At 36.3% G+C, this 17213-nt stretch overlaps 1 pseudogene; it reads right to left on the bottom strand.

The window, feature by feature from the left end:
* Window positions 1–8723: 8723 nt before the first annotated feature.
* On the bottom strand, window positions 8724–11811 carry LOC129677826 (glyceraldehyde-3-phosphate dehydrogenase-like; annotated as a pseudogene).
* Between the last annotated feature and the right edge of the window lie 5402 nt (window positions 11812–17213).

The following is a 17213-nucleotide window of genomic DNA, read 5'->3' on the forward strand; positions in this document are numbered from 1 at the left end:
TATATATATATATATATATATATATATATATATATATATATATATATTGATCTGTACATAGACCATGGATCTGTTCATAGGCTGTAATCCTAAGAGAAGCAAAACCAAATTTGTATTTCATGGCTTAGATAAATGAAATCAGTGAGAAACCTAGAGATGGCAGGCTCAAAGCTACCTGTCTGTGAGAGACAGGTTCTAAATCTTCCTTGGATTTTGCTGACACAGGGACTTCCAGATGTCACATCCTAACAGTTGGTTATATGTAAACAAGACTATAATATAAAAATACAAAATCTGAGAGATTGTTAAAGGTGTGATTTAAACCCAGCAAATTAAGCATTGTTAATTCAATATACTTGACAAAAAAAAAAAAAACTGCAACAGAGGAACATGAAAGATTCCTATATATAATATCATGCGTTGTTCTTGAAAGGAATAAATGCATCCTTTTTTGAATGATTTTCCTGCCTTAAGTTTCCATGACATTTTATTTATCAGACTATCATTCATGTAAACATAATATAGGCAATTAACCAAAGCAGAACCTGGTATGCCACTATGTGAGAACAAGGAAAAATAAAGAATAAAAACCATATAACTTACTACTCTAATACACCCTGTCTACAGAATGCAATTTAAAATCAATGTGATTTATACATTATAAAGTATTTTATTGATAAAATAAGGTTGATATATTGGGCAGAGGTTTTTTATTTTTGTTTTGCTTTGTTTTTTTTTTTTTTGTTTTTTTTTTTTTTTTTCTTTTAAGCTTTAATTCTACCTTCTTCCCCTTGGGCCAAATGGTTTGGTAAATGCCACAATAACCACATTAATTTATGGCAAATTTTCTATTATATTTAAAATAAGACAACTAAGAAAGTGAAGAACATTTTGCTAGTTGTGCCTTTATTACTGTAATGACTTATAGAGGATGCCTTTCTCCTAGATACTGATTCAGTCTCTACTAATGTGATTGTTGCAAACTTGCTCAACTTTTCCCTCTTCGAAAATCCTAGGACTGTCTTTTGCATATATGTTTGTGTGGACTCAGGATTGTTCTTTTTTCCTGTATATATTTTTTTCTTTTTTTCCTGTATAATTTAATACATAGAAGCTCACAAAAAAACCTTGTGATTGAGCTTCCTTCACAAAGCAGATGTACTGATCCTTTTCTTTCAAAGGCCAAACAATGTCACAGCAAGAGAGAGAGAGAGAAAAAAAAAAAAAAAACAGCAGCATCTACAAAGAGCAAATATGATTAGAAAGTGCAGATGTCTCTGCTTATACCTGGTAGCATTGCGGTGTTTTCCCAGCTACAGATTATTATGGACTATTCCACAGTGGTTTCTTACTAAATCATAATTTGTTTTTAAATTTGACATTGAGCCATCAAAATGGTATAAAAAGACTACGTGGATAGAAACCTGGTAGCAGATGGGAGGAAGTTCAAATACAGGTCAGAACACAGCCTAACTGAGCTAAGAGTTCTTCATCTTTTTTCTAAATTAGACAAGCATTAAAATCCATGCACTGTGATGAGAAATGACAGTTCTGAGCCTTGTACACAAACAGCATGCAGATCATGGACAGGGTGTTACCTCACAGATATGATGTCTTCTGAAAGCTCTGACAAAAACTTGCAAAAATAAAACACGAAAAGTTCAAGGCTCTCACCCCTTGCCCCAAAGCCTCAGATGAGCTAAGTGGATAAGAAAATGTCCTTGCATTGAACTCATTATAGGCTATAAAATTTATACAGTTTGTAAAGAAGTATTTTATTTGATACCTCTTCTGATTAGGACTCAGGGAGGGAAAATATGATGCAATATTCAAGAGAAAAGAACCGCTAGTGATTCAGATGGCCTTGAGCTGAGCTTACCTACTTATTTTGTACATGATGCCATGTTATTTACATGGTTTTTTTGGTCAGGTATTAGTAGGTTTATGTTATATTCCTTTAAAACTAAGTACGAAGAGATAAAAATCACTCTATCAACCCAAATTATACATGAATCAACAGTTGGACTATTTCTAATTAAACTTTCTTTAGTTATAATATTGAACTCAGTTTGTAGCAAGCCACAATAATTGAAGACAATTGAATCAAACTGAGATTTGTGGAATTGGCAATATGAACTCAATGTCCATTACAGTATTCAAGATCTATATTAAAATAATTAACATCACAACTAGGTATTTTATGACTTCAGAAAACAGACTGGGACACTGCTGTCTTCTATGCCAATTTCATGTTTATCTTTCTGATATCAACAGCTGCTTCTCCCTTTGATGACTAAACAGTAAAACACAAAGGGCACGGTTATTATGCAATGAGTTATTCATTATGTCATTGCTGAAGCACGTTCAACAAACTATTTGAGTGACTTAAAACTAAATATAAACAAAACTTATCTCAATGTCCTTTACTGAAATGTAACATAATTGTCTTGTGGTTGGCTTGCGTTTTTTTAATCCTAAACTTTCCTCAGCGCTTCTCATTTTGTCTGACAGTTGTGTGTGCAGGTTGCCTGTATGCTGTGCTAATGTGTTCTTGTTCAGCAGTTATCTATTAAATAAAGTAAAGCAATGAAGGTGAGCTGGCGGACTCCAGGAGGACCTCCACAGGGTACACTCATGAAGTCAGTATGGGAGAGGCTCAGCTAGGACGCTCTTAGTCTTCCTAGATTTCTTAATCATACATAGGGATGTTGGGAGTTTGGAATTATGAGTATTTGAGATTCAGAAGACACAGTGGGTTTTCTAAAATGTAGGTTAAAAAATAAATTGATTGACTTTAACAGAGAAATCAGAAAGTGTGAGAGCTGGGGTTAAAGGCAGGAATGGACTACTTTTTAAATTAAATTTTTATTTTTTATATTAATTACAGTTTATTCACTTTGTATCCCAGCTGTAATACCCTCCCTCTTCCCCTCCCAATTCCACCCTCCATCCCTCAGTTCCTCATCTCCTCCTATGATCCTCTCCAAGTCCACATAGGGGACTTTTAGATAAGGATCTGGCCAATGGCTGTCTCCATGGGGATCCTTACTTCCCCAAGTGTGGGGAAAGCTTTGCATAGCATAAGAGCAACAGCTTTCCTTTCTTCATAAGACACTTTTACTTTCCGATGTAAATTTTGATGAATTCACATGTTTTATGGGATAACCCTGCAGTCATACAGGAAGGAGAGAGGAAAGATGCTCCATTGATGTGAAGAGGCAGTCTACCAAAGGATTGTGTGAGGATTCTAGGAGTTGTCCACTGGGCAGGAGGAGATGCTCAGGGCTAGGTTCCAAGAAGGATTGGAAACAGAGAAGTGCTGTGTTTGACTGAAGAGTAAAACCTTGCAATGTTATCCCACTGCTTAACACACAATGGAGAAACAGAGAACTTTTCACAACACTGTTTTTATGAAAACATAGATAGCTCTTGGTTTCAAACACCTATTTCTTTTACCTTGTACCAGTGTCTTACAGCTAATAATCTGATGTTGCTTCCACAGTCTTTCCAGCTATATATTTGAACTTTAATTTTTGTGAAATGAAAATAAATACTTTCATCATGTCCTTCATTAAACACTAAGTCCAAACCTTCCTCACAGATGAATACACTGGTTCTCCCTTGAGCTGGAAGACTGGATTCTTGCTGGCTTGTTTGTCTTGGAGATAACCCAGCTCCTTTTCTTTCTTTCTTTCTTTCTTTCTTTCTTTCTTTCTTTCTTTCTTTCTTTCTTTCTTTCTTTCTTTCTTTCTTTCTTTTTCTCTCTCTCTCTCTTTCTTTCTTTCTTTTTCTCTCCTCTTCTTCCTTTCTTTTTTTTAATTATTGCTACTGCTCCTAATAGATCCACAATGAAAGCACAGCCTTTGTGTATGAGGAATTTAGGAAGGGTGTGTGTGTGTGTGTGGCAGAAGGCAGAGGTACAAATGCCGAAATTTTACTCTACAAAGTTTGTGAAATACACCAAAGGAAGTATCTCAGAAGCATATCCATCCCTCCCAATCTAACTGATCATTCCAACCAAGGATTAGAGAGCAGCCTATAGGTAATGACAATGTTTCAGAAGAGTTGTCTGCTTAGTCTAAGAAAGGCAGCAACTTTATACGTGCCTCTACTTTCCTTTTTTTCATATTGATTTTTATCGTAATTTAAAAACAGTGCAAAGCATTCACAAGCAGAGAGACAGAATAAACTCTGTTTGCTTATTACACAAGAGAGCTTCTGAGTAGCAGAGAATGTAAATTTAGATTCAGGCACTAAAATTAAATCACACATCCTAAGGCAAATGATATGTAATAGTGAGAGCTGCACACATGGGACATGAAAGCACTATTGGATAAGGAAGCAAAATGCAGTGGTGGTGTAGGGCCAGTGTGATTTAATGAAGAGTGCTTTTGAAAACAGATTTCTTCTTCACCCTTGTCCATTGATTGCTGGCATATTAGCAAACAAATTACTGGAAGAGATGAATATCACAAACTAGAGAGACATTACTTATCTCCCGTTGAAGTAGCTTAATTTTACAGAGAACCTGCGGAGGCAGCTGGTGAATCCTTCTGGGTACACACAGAAATGGATTCTATGGGTTCCATTCTGGAATGGTCACTTGTGGATCCTGGCCAGCAGATAAATCTTACTGTGCTGCTCTCCGGCTGGCTTAGTTTTTATTACCTGCACGCCTTGGCTGGCTTCATGAAGTCTCACTCAACTTGGTGACCTGGGTCAAACATTTTTAGCATTCATCATAGACATCTTTGAATTCAGTCATCTCTCTCCCTCTCTCTCAAATCAACATCTTTATCTCAGTGAACTTGTTTTAAGATTTTGAGATTAAAATGTCTATTTGCTATCATTTAATAGGGTTACAGAATTTTATGACAGCTTTTTAAAAGATACAATTTTCCCCCTATTGAGTGATAAAGATCATTGTAGTAAATACTTTTTATTAGCAGATTAAACAGATGAAGACTGGAATCTAATGAATTCATGAGAAAAGCTTTATTTATTCATCTCATTTTTTTTTGTGTGTGTGAGCGATTTTTATGTCACTGATGTTTTGGGAAAACACTGTGTTACCTTCAATAGCTCTGATTTTGATAACAAAGGAATGCAGTTATGTTTTGCAGCTAGCTCTTCTAAACCATAAGTTTCTTAGTCCTAGACAGAAAAACTACCATCCAGCTCTCATGAAATTGCTGTTTGAACTTACACTATACAATCTTGGATGAAATAGTTTATTAACATTTTTATAATAAATTTAATGAAAGTAATGCCAAAATGCAATGTTTAAAAAGATAATTGTTCTTTGAAGTGAAAGAAGAAGTTATTTTCAATCATACTTAAAAAAAAAACGGAATGAACAGAAGACTGGAATGTGGAGGGGAAAGGAAAATAAGGAGGTTGGCTGGTTTCATATTCTCCTAATCTTTTTTTTTTTTATTTAAGAGAGAACTTCATATTTTGTTCATATTCCAGATTAGGTCGTTATAATTCAATCTTAAGGCACTGGTGCTGGCATAGAGGTTCTCAGCATTTAGCTGTCCTTGGAAAACGACTGCATTGTAGAGACATAGGATCTCTAGATTGGAGACAAGGCAATATAAACCAGAACTCCTGGGTGTAGATATATAAAGATTCATTTCTCTTATTCATTTAAGGACAACTCAAAAGAAAAACTCCAACTAACTGACTCATGCAGTTAGGGAAGCTCTCTTATGACAGCATGAGGGCAGAGCCTCAGTCTGTCCTCTGTCCTGTACCCTTTACCATGAAAGTGTTTGTCCTCAGAGAACTTGCAATACATGACTGCCTGCAAGCATCTGTTAGTATTTAGGCAGCCTGCTTCTGGGTTGCTAAGCAACCTGTGATGTCATCATGTCAGCCAGGTAGCCACACCTAACAGGCATGGTTAAGTTTCTCCTTAAAAGGATCAACCTGCCACTTTGTTGCTCTCTTGCCCTCTTACTCTCTTGCTTGTTCCCCTTTCTCTATAGGGGGCACTCCCTCCCCGCCCCCTATGGTGTCTTGCTCTCTTCTCTTTTTCTCTCTTCATCTCCATCTAATAAACCTCTCTCATATGAAATCTGTTGTGCACAGCATTCTTTCATTGGTCCTAACAGTATCTACTTCAAAACGTTTAGTGCTTCACCTAGTATAACTATCTCTGATTGAAACTCACAACTGCCTGTAATCTGCTTTAAAAAATAGTTGTTGAATTTTTCCTGTTAGTAAATGAATAATTTAGTTTGAATTCATATTAGGTTCTAACATGTCTTAGATTCCACTTGATATTAGAAAAACAAAAGAAAAAATTATTATAGTTGCTACTATAAATACTTGTAGACAAAGAATATCAATAACATCTGTACAAAAAAATTCACCTAAATTCTACCTTAATGATACTTCAGGTCATGTCACTGCCTGTGATGTGAGACAGACTTGGCACTAGAAGATGGTGCTAGGTAGCTCTCCACTTTATCTAAAGGTCAAGGTTAACTATATTTATTAGTCGTTTTCTGATTCACACTGATATAAAGTCAAAAAGAAAATGTCCCACTATGTAAATTTGGGGTCCAGTAATTAGTAAACATATAAGAGTAGGTTTGTCACTAATGCATATTCAATAAATATGAAGGATAAATGGTTTATCAAAACAGAACTTGCTAGAAAAGTATTAATTTATCTTATTGTATCATATTTTTGTGTGTCTTCAAGTGCATGGATATTCTTATGTGCAGGATTGTGTGTGTGTGTTTCTTTGCACCTGTGTAGAGGGTAAAAGAGGGCCCTAACAATCCTTCTCTATCATCTTCAACCTATTCCTTTCTAGAAGAGATTTTCCTAGAATCTGGGACTCCGTTTTCTCAAGTAAGCTGGAATTGTGCAACATCCAACAATGATGCTAGCTTTACCGTCCCTTGGAATTGTGGTTACTAGCATCTGTGAGGACTCAGAGCATGTAATTTGGGTTCTGGGATAGGAACTCCAAACCTTACGATTGCAAAAGGAGCTCCTTTAATCTTTGAGACATCTCTCCAGCTCCATAGAACAGGATTTACAGATCAAATTGCCCTTGATATTTGGTAAACAATGGAAAGTGGACTCTGTGAGGTTTTCAAAGAGCAAGCCACTGAGTTCACGTCAAAGACATCCCTGTTCCCTTTACTAGGGAACCCACCTGGAGACTTAGCTACCATGGGCTACATCTGAGCAGGGGTTCTAGGTTATATCCATGAATAGTCCTTGGTTGGAGAATCAGTCTCATAAAAGACCCCTGTGCCCAGAGATTTTGGTTCTGTTGCTCTCCTTGTGGAGCTCCTGTCCTCTCCAGGTCTTACTATCTCTCCCTTCATTCATAAGATTCCCTGAACTCTGCCCAAAATGCCTGATGCCTGTGGAAATACTTCTCTCTATGATGAACTCTTATTTTATGGAACTCTAAGCCCAAATAAAACCCTCCTGTAAGCTATTTTTGGTTATGGTGTTTTATAGTAGCAACAAAAAATAACTAATACAATAAAATTTTAATATTCTTTTTACAAAAATAAAGAAATACAAATATAAGTAAGAAAAAGCATGGGAATTTATATGTCTGAAAAAAAAACAGAAGAAAAGAATAGGCATTTCTAGATATGCTCTTACATATTAATAAAACATCATCCTTTCAAAGTTCAAATATTTATATTCTGCTATCACAATGTATAGTGATTTTATCTTTTTAAATTTAAACTCATTTTTAAAATGACAGTCATTAGAAAATTCTATGATAATATTAAAATATGTATGCATGCTAAGATGTAATGTTCTATATGCCTGTGTCTGTTTTGGTGTATGTACCCACACACAAAAGAGTCAGATTCAGTTGCAAGACATTGAAGAAGGGCACCTGGACTCCTGTTTGTGGTATTCTCCTCTCATCTTGTTTTACTATAAAATAAAAAGTTAGGAGTGACTAACAAGGTTTGCAAAATTGATGTAAGCATTCTGAGCTTTAGCATTAAGTCAATAGTAAGAAAAAATTATAGAATCATTGTTTCTTACTCTACTGCACAAGGAAAATTTTTATTTTAAGGTCCTTGTATACAGTTATCTATCATTTATGTGCTCATTAGAAATGTTAATATCCATTTATTAGAAGTAATAATCATTACTAATATTCTATTTCATTTTATTCTTAGATAATATTTAAGTGATAAAATTTGCATTAAAAATTTCTGGTTTAATTCTCTGGTTTGTTTGAATGACTATTCAATATATTTTACTTTAATATAATTCTAATATATTTCATTATATTGAAATATTTTCATTAACTAAGATGTATAGGTGTGCACTGTTTAGCCTATTTATTTATTTTATTTTATTTTTTATCTATATTTGGGGTGCAGTGAACTTTATTGATGGTATTCGAAAGAGCAGGGCTTCCTGATACTCTCCTGCTATACTAGGGGCCTGGGATGGAAACTATGAGAGAGATGCTCAGTGTCAGGGGCTGAGTTGGGACAGGGGCTCCTCGGCAGCCAAGGGCCTCTCTCTAGCTCTTGTGTTCTTGCTGGGGTAGGTGGTCCAGAGCTTCTTACTCCTTGGAGGCCATGTAGGTCATGAGGTCCACCATCCTGTTGCTTCAGCCGTATTCATTGTCACACCAGGAGATGGGATTTACAAAGTTGTCATTGAGGGCAGTGCCAGTCCCAGCATCAAAGGTGGAAGAATGGGAGTCACCGTTGAAGTCACAGGACCTCAGTGTAGCCCAGGATGCCCTTTAGTGGGCCTTTGGATACCTGCTTCGTCACCTTCTTGATGTCATAATACTTGGCAGGTTTCTGCAGTCTGCATGTCAGAACCAGGACAGACACCTTGGGGGTAGGAACACACTAGGAAGGCCATGCCCCCGAGCTTCCCGTTCAGCTCTGGGATGACCTTGCCTACAGCCTTGGCAGCACCAGTAGATGCAGGGATGATGTTCTGGGCAGCCTCAAGGCCATCACACCACGACTTTCCAGAAGGGCCATCCACAGTCTTCTGGGTAGCAGTGATGGCGTGGACTGTGGTCATGAGTCCTTCCAAGATGCCAGAGTTGTCATGGATGGTGTTAGCCAAGGGGGCAAAACAGTTAGTGGAGCAGCAACCATTGCTGACAATCCTGAGCAAATTGTCATGCTTCTCATAGTTTACACCAATCACAGACATGGGGGCATATTGGGGGAAGAGGCAGAGATGATAACCCTTTTGGCCCCACCCTTCAAGTGAGCCCCGGCCTTCTCCGTGGTGGTGAAGACACCAGTAGACTCCATAACCTACTCAGCACCATTTGTTTTTAGCAGGATCTCGCTCCTAGAAGATGGTGATGGGCTTACTGTTGATGACAAGCTTCTTGTCCTCAACCTTCACAAAATTTTTTCACTATTAATACTCTGAACAAATCTATGGAGCTTCTAACTATTGCAGACTGAATCAGTTATTAGAGATAAAAAGCCGAATTAAAAAATCTTGGTATATATAAAGTCTGGCTAGAGTATGACACCATAATAATACATTGAATTGACATTTATTCGTCAAAATAAAATTTCCATTAAAACTGAATTGTTTGTATTGTTAGAAGAAATCATAGAAACACATTATTGTGCTGTGTTTAACCCCAGCTTGAGTCATCAATTGGCATCTGGCTTTACACACTAGCCTTTTCCTTTTTAGCTTCTTATTCTGAGGTTCATTTCCTCTATGTCTCTGTCTCTGTTAGTCACTATCTGTCTATTTCTTTCTCTATATACCTTACTACATCCCTCCTTGCTTTATTGTGTTTTACTCTAGAATTTGCAGCTTTTTTATCATGTAAAACAGTCTTACATTGTCAAAGTTGGCAATAAATAACTGATACTCCCCCAAAAAAAGGAAAAGGAAGAAGCACCATACTTTATTTGATTCCATTCAACTTAGGCAAAATTAACTAATGTCTGCAGTAGAAATAATATGAAGTAATTTTGTAGGTTATTTAGGTCCAGGCAAAAGTTAAAAGAGTTCTTTTCTTTAAAAATGGAAATTAATAGTCATTAATATATTATGGGTTTTTGCTATTAGCCAAGGCCTTCCTGCAATGGAACTGAATATCCAGGCGAACACATTGTCAATGTAATTTCAGCTTTGGCAGTGGGGCCTGATTTTAACATGCAAGTCTCCACATTGCTGTCATTAAAGTACTGGAAAGGAACTCAAGAGTGATGACATTTTGTTCTTGTTTCTGTTTTGTTCTGTCTGTCTTCTCACTTTCTCAAGAGTCTAGATCACAAAGTACAGTTATCTCTTCAGCTCCCAACTCGAATGTTGGCATTCAGAGGAAGCTCTCAGTATACGTAACTATGACATCAATAAAGTTCAAGACCAGGAATATTATGCTGTTGATAGAACAAATGCTTGCTTCATCTTAATGAAGACGTGGTTTTGATTCCCAACATGGCATAACCCAAGAGTAGTGGTATACACAGTTAATCCTGCCATTGCATAGACAAGGCAGGAAAATCAGAAGTTCATGTCGTACACAGCCTGGGATATTTGGAACTGCTGTATACCGAAAATTAAAATCTAAAATTTTTATTTAGTTATCAAATGTGTAGAAACGCCCTCTGGATTAAAAAAAAAGGATACTTTTTTAATTAAAATTTTTATATTAATTACAGTTTATGTACTTTGTATCCCAGCCGTAGTTCCTCATTCCCTCCCAATCCCACCCTCCCTGCCTCATCTCCTTCCTGCCCCTCTCCAAGTCCACTGATGGGGAGGACCTTCTTCCCTCCCATCTGACTCTAGCTTATCAGGTCTCATCAGGACTGGCTGAAATGTCCACCTGTGGCCTAGCAAGGCTAGGGGGGACTACTTTTTAAAGGCAAATTAACGTTAACTTACTAGGAAAGTATGTTCAGTGATTTTTGATGAATCTGGTACTTATTCTGTGAAGAGGAAAATTGACAATTATCTACAATGATCAAGTTATGTAATAATTATCACATTCACAGTGGTAGAATTTTGCAATGTTAAAATGCCACCCAACATACTTTAGGGAACACTCAGTAACACAGTTCAGATCTTAAACGTATATATAGAAATGCTTTGGGCAGTAAATGGTTACCAGTATTTATTGCTTAAACTAAACATTTCCATATTAGCTAATTTCCAGAGGAGCATATGGTGGAAGTGTCCATGCAGATGCAATGCTAGCAGTCAGCTATACACCCAGTCATAATCATGCACAGTTCCCCTTGCCCAAGTCACAGAGCAAAGTCAGAGAAGTACTATACTTGGGCTGTCTGGAGTATGCTCTTGTCCTTGTTTCCTGCTAAAAAATTAAAATTGAATGGTTTTAAATATTAAGTAATAGTTGAAACATTCTGAAGTTTCCTTAGAAACAATTGTTGTGAATTATCTAAACTGGCACAATATTATTCCACACACAGAGAATAGGCTGTGAAATCTATTCTTTTTGTTACTTTGTTCTCACATCCAAATCATCTGCAAAGATTTTGATATTTGGTCACCTCTTTTCATTTTACCACTATCACCTGATTCTTCTGACTGTCTCCTGTCTGAATGTAGAAAATCCCTCACTGTTTGGCCATGTGTCTGGACACAGAATCTACCTCTAAGATTGATAAGGATCCTTTGTGAAAAAAAGGTAACCTGATCATACCTTCTTCCAAAAAACCTTGAATTATTGCAAAGATCCTTGAAGTGAAGGCATAGCTTTATACTCAAGGACCTGGCCAGCTAACCTACTTCCTCAGTGTTAATGCCACCCTTCAGTGTCCAGGGATCCAAGCCACCCATCAGTTCCACTTAGAGCTCACCTGACATTTTTGTCTTTGTCTCATCTTTTTCCATCTAGATTGAGATGTTTTCTGAAAAGCATTGCTTCTCCATCTCTGGGGTGCAACTACTTTTTTTTTTCCTTTTTTAATTTTAATTTTTATTATTAGTTACATTTTATTAACTCTGTATCTCAGCTGTATCCCTCTCCCTCATTCCCTCCCAAACCCACCCTTCCTCCTTCATCTCCTCCCTGCCCCTTTCCAAGTCCACTGCTTGGGGAGGACCTCCTCCCCTTTCATCTGACCCTGTTTTATCAGGTATCTTCAGGACTGGTTGCAAAGTCCTCCTCTGTGGTCTATACACCTAACGAAGATAAACAAGAAAGAGGACCCAGGGTAAGATGATTAATCTTTATTTAGAAAGACAAATGGGAGGTGCATTGGACGTAGGAGAAAACAAGTAACAGGACAGGAGCCTACCGCAGAGGGCCTCTGAAAGACTACCTAGCAGTGTATCAAAGCAGATACTAAGACTTAACCAAACCATCGGCAGAGTACAGGAAATCATATGAAAAAAGGGGGAGTTAGTATGACATGGAAAGGATAGGAGCTCTAAAAGGACCAAATATATCTGGGCACAGGGTCTTTTCTGAGACTGACACTCCACCGAGGACCATGTGTGGATATAACCTAGAACCTCTGCTCAGATGTAGCCTGTGGTAGCTCAGTAACCAATTGGTTTCTGATATTTCGACAGGAACTCAATGGCAGGCTCTTTGATCTCCCCATCCCCCAAGGGAGGAGCAGTCCTGCTAGACTGCTTTTAAAAAAACTTGGATAATATGTTTCTTCAAGAGAGGAGGGAAGAAAGCAGTTGTGGAAGAGTAATGAAACTGGTGAATCTCTTATTTGTTCTTTTTTCCCCCTGCAACTCGTTCTTCCTTGACATAATTCCAATTGAATTGATGGTCTTAAGAAATGGAGGCATTATTTGTGTTTCTTTTTCACAACATGTTTTTCCTTTGGGAAAAAAATAATTTCCATTCAGCTATATCTGGGCAAATATATTTACTTGTCCTATTACATAGCAATATTTTTATCTTAAGTTTGCCTCTCATTCTTCAACCCAATGATTCAAATTTGAGTAGAGATAAAAGATTTTTGTAATTTTGTTTTTTCAGATACCATTAAGTGGTGTAGCATTGCAAACACCTATTTTACTTTTAATTTATTAAAATATGAAATAAAAGTATAAATTTCACAAAATTCATCATGAAGATACAGAAAATGTAAGCTTATTCACACATGCATGTATTTCTAGATGATGAAATGTTCAAAAATGTTTTTTTCATATAAGCTTCTATAGCTGTCATGTATACCCAATTTCTTTTTTTTATTTTTTAAATTTTTTTATTAATTATAGTTTATTCACTTTGTATCCTCCCCTGTAGCTCTCTCCCCTTCCCCTCCCAATCCTACTCTCCCTCCCCCTTCTCCATCCATTCCCCTCCCCAAGTCCACTGATAGGGGAGGTTTTTCTCTCCTTCCTTCTGATCCTAGTCCATCAGATCTCATCATGAATGGCTGCATTGTCTTCCTCTGTGCCCTGGCTCCTCCCTCTATTATATGCTTGGCTTATTTAATTCTCGGATTAAGTGACATATAGATGCACTGCTCCCATATCTATCTAACGTCAGGCTTTACATTTTACATATGGTAGGTTAAAACATAGGCATTTGAGGTGAATTCAAAAGTGTGTTATTTGATGGGGGAGAAAGTATTCTCCCTTGACATTCCATTTAAAAATTTACCAGCTAGTAGTGTTTCATGGTAGAGAACAGGCAGTTTCAAGTAATCAGTCAACACTATGAATTGTTTACTATCTTAACCCATCAGGGCTGACTTCTATCATGTATCTGAAAAAAGTCTATCCAGCGCATAGAGGAGCCTGGAATCAAGTTCAAATTTATTTTACAAATTGTCTCAGTATGAAGTTACTTAATAAATTTTGTCTCATTTTTTTTTCAGTTCTACAATGAATGGATTAAAATCTGTACCAAAGCTTTTCCTGTTGTGCACGCTCAATGTCTTCTTCTACAGTGTGCTGATATTTCATTCCCTAGGATGCTTATTGGACCCACCTAAAATGCCTATTTTATGATAATCTAATTTTATGCATTTGTTGCTGGTTCAGTAAACAAAATTGATACAAGCCAATAGACGCTAACAGATGTAAGATGCCCATTTACCTTTAAGCATCACTGCCCAGTTTGCAACATCCAGTGTCCATGTCCAGGCTCCACCGCCTGCAGCCTTCGTGGTACCAGGCCGCTATCAGGTTGTGTAGCACATAGAAGAGTCTTCACAAATATTGAATGAATGACCGACTGAATGAACATGGAAGTGTTAAATAAGTATAATTTTGTTATTTTAAACTCCAGGAGTTTAGATTCTCCTAGTGCTCACAGAAAAATACATCAGTTGTTCACCTCTGCTATCAAAGTTTTTCCAGAATGTAAGATGCTCTCATCTGATCAATTTTGAGAAACTAACCATAGAGCAAAACTCTTATTTTTCTTACTCTTAGTTTTAAAATTTACAGTCTCTGACAGAAATCACAAGAGGAGCTATTTGGGTTTTCTACTTCATTATATAATTAGCTGTAAGATGAAAGCAAGTTCCGCCAAAATCATTGAATCCTTTTTCAGGCACCATCTATCATTATGTCACTATTTCCTTCGAACCGTTTTGTGTGTTGCTTTTGATGCTTAAAATACTTCTGCTAAAATGGGAAACGAGATGGGCTTTACAGCTGTCATGATTTAAAGACAATCTTTTACAGTTCCTCCTCACAGTTTCATTTTTTAAAAATATCTGTGTATACCTCCAGACCTTCTATCTGTAGCTAATTTTTTACATGTTAAGAAAAATGTATCCAACCTCATCTTGAACATTTGGGGTAACATAAATTCTCTGAAATATTTTGCATTAAAATACATTAAATTACAAAATCAATCTGATTTTCAAAAAAGAGCAAATATGATTAACCAACCTAAAAATAAAGCTAAGGTTCCTCTTAAAGAGCTTCCATTTGTTCTTTTAAGTATGTGTGTATATGCACATACACACACACATAGAGAGAGAAATACATGGTTCTTTATCAAGTTATCAACTACTTTGTCTTCTATCAGTAAAGGCTTGAATACCTTGAATTTATCTGTGCTGGTGTCATAAGGAGTAGTTGTAGGGAAGGTGATGGATTTTAGAGACCTAAAACAAGTGTCCCACTGTCACCTTAATGAGATACAACTTAATGACACGGCTGTAAGTTCTGCCATCTTATGACTATTTTTTCATAGTCAAGGATGATTATAATCATAATATGAGGACACGAAAACCTAAACCATCACATCTGGGTCCTAAACATAAAATACCACACAAGCCTGTAGAAAAGCTTTCAAAGTAAATCTGCTACATGAATTTGAAAGTAGGGCTTCATGGAAGAAGTTGGAGGAAGAAAGGGAAAGGGGAAAATGACACAATTATACTTTAATTTTTAAAATAATTGAAAATACACTTCCAATGACAAAGATGTAGACCTGTGGACTCGGGTTCTGCAAGATATGCATATTTTGTAAACTTCAGACTGCACTTACGTACAGTCCTCCTACAGGAATCAAAACCCACACTACTAAAATTTGAGACATGACTATTTTGTATTCTTCTTCTATATTATTCTGCCACACAATTCACAGTTTAGATTCCACCTTTGTTCTCAAGTTGCATTGTCTTGCTTTCTAACAAGTGAATTCATAGGTTTATGAATTCATAGATGCCATGTCATAATACTCTGATGAATATTATTAATTTTTCTAGTATACATTTGTATATGTGTATATTGGATTATACCAGTTGACACAGTAATTTCCAGTGTCCCTGAATACATGGATTTTCTCTATCATAACCAATTAGAGTAAAGCATCCAGACAAGCAATATTTTATACTAGATATTTTTTTGGATAGATATTTTTCAGAAGGATAAACTTGGGAAAAAAGACATTTTCTTTCTTCTCCAACTACAGCTATCTATAATTTCATGTTCCCCACATGAATTTGGCCATGCAAAGGTCCTAATGTGAGAGGAGCTCCCTATGTAAGTGAGGACATATCCTTCTCTCCCAGGTCATCCTATCTTGCAATCTGTCTGTCACAGGGTTTGAGAGGCATTGTGGAAGTTTTCCAGAACAGTGTATAGAGAGAGTGGCTTTATCCTGACTACTCTGTGCATCAGCTTCTCTAACTCTCTGTAGTTTCAGCTGTACACACCCCATTGAGGTCGGCCCCACCTCTGAGCACAGTGCCTACCAAACTGATCATGCTGATGTTTTCAAAGTGAAAGAGCTCCTTAAGTGATCTTATTAATTTCAAATCTACTTGTATTTAAATTTTCTGTGGAACTTCTTTTGATGAAAATGAATATGTCTTAAAATCAAGAGCATAAAATTTATTTTTAGTACTTATTAAAAAAAGGCTTCTAAGTTGGTCATGGCTTAAGTTTTTCTTATTATTAATAGTTATTATTCCCCAACTAATCAAATCCCCAGAGGAATTCTTCAGCATTTTTATCTGAACATTACATTCTTTGAACTCAGGATCACAATGGTCATTATTTCAAGTGACATACCTTTCAGCATTTATTCAGCAGATATGGCTCCTTCCATATTTCAGATTCAAAATTAGACATCTCTTTATTATTTAAGTTGGCCTTGTCTTACACCCAACTTCAAAATTATTTTAGGATTCATGGTTTATTGGTCTAGTTTACATAATTTGTAGTTTAGTTTAGGTGCCCTATAATTATTTGGAAGTTAACTTAAGGCATACTCATTCATTTATTCGTTGTTTTTTTTTCTTTAGAAAGCTTAAAATATTTAAATGCAATCTTCTCATCACTATTTTTATGATTCTATTTTTCAGGAATATCAGTTTAAATTAAAATCTCTTATAAAATATGTATCATTAATTTTATATCAGTTAGATTTACTACCTACACTCTTATACCAGAGGTTCTTGAATAAGAAAACTTTTAATATAGAGGAAAAAAAAAAGCTAATATTCTCGGGGTTGTAAAGTGTAATGGTATGCAATGGACCGTTTAAGAGGAAGTAACTGCTGTACAGACTTGTATTTAATATGATCCGGTTGCCTTGAGCACTGTGCTTAGGGAAGGCTGTATTGCAAAGCTGCGCGTTGAGTTGAAACACACTGGGCCCCATGTTGTATTGCATGGAATGTTAAATTCAATGATACAAATAACATTGATAAAATAAACTAACTGGTTTCTTAGCTACATTTATCAAAGGATTGGTTTGTGAGGATGAAGAAAATAAAATGAGACTAAAGGTTTTATTTTAAAAAATA

This window comes from Psammomys obesus, unplaced genomic scaffold (assembly GCF_907164565.1).
Source record: "Psammomys obesus unplaced genomic scaffold, mPsaObe1.curated_primary_1811, whole genome shotgun sequence".
Taxonomy (NCBI): domain Eukaryota; kingdom Metazoa; phylum Chordata; class Mammalia; order Rodentia; family Muridae; genus Psammomys; species Psammomys obesus.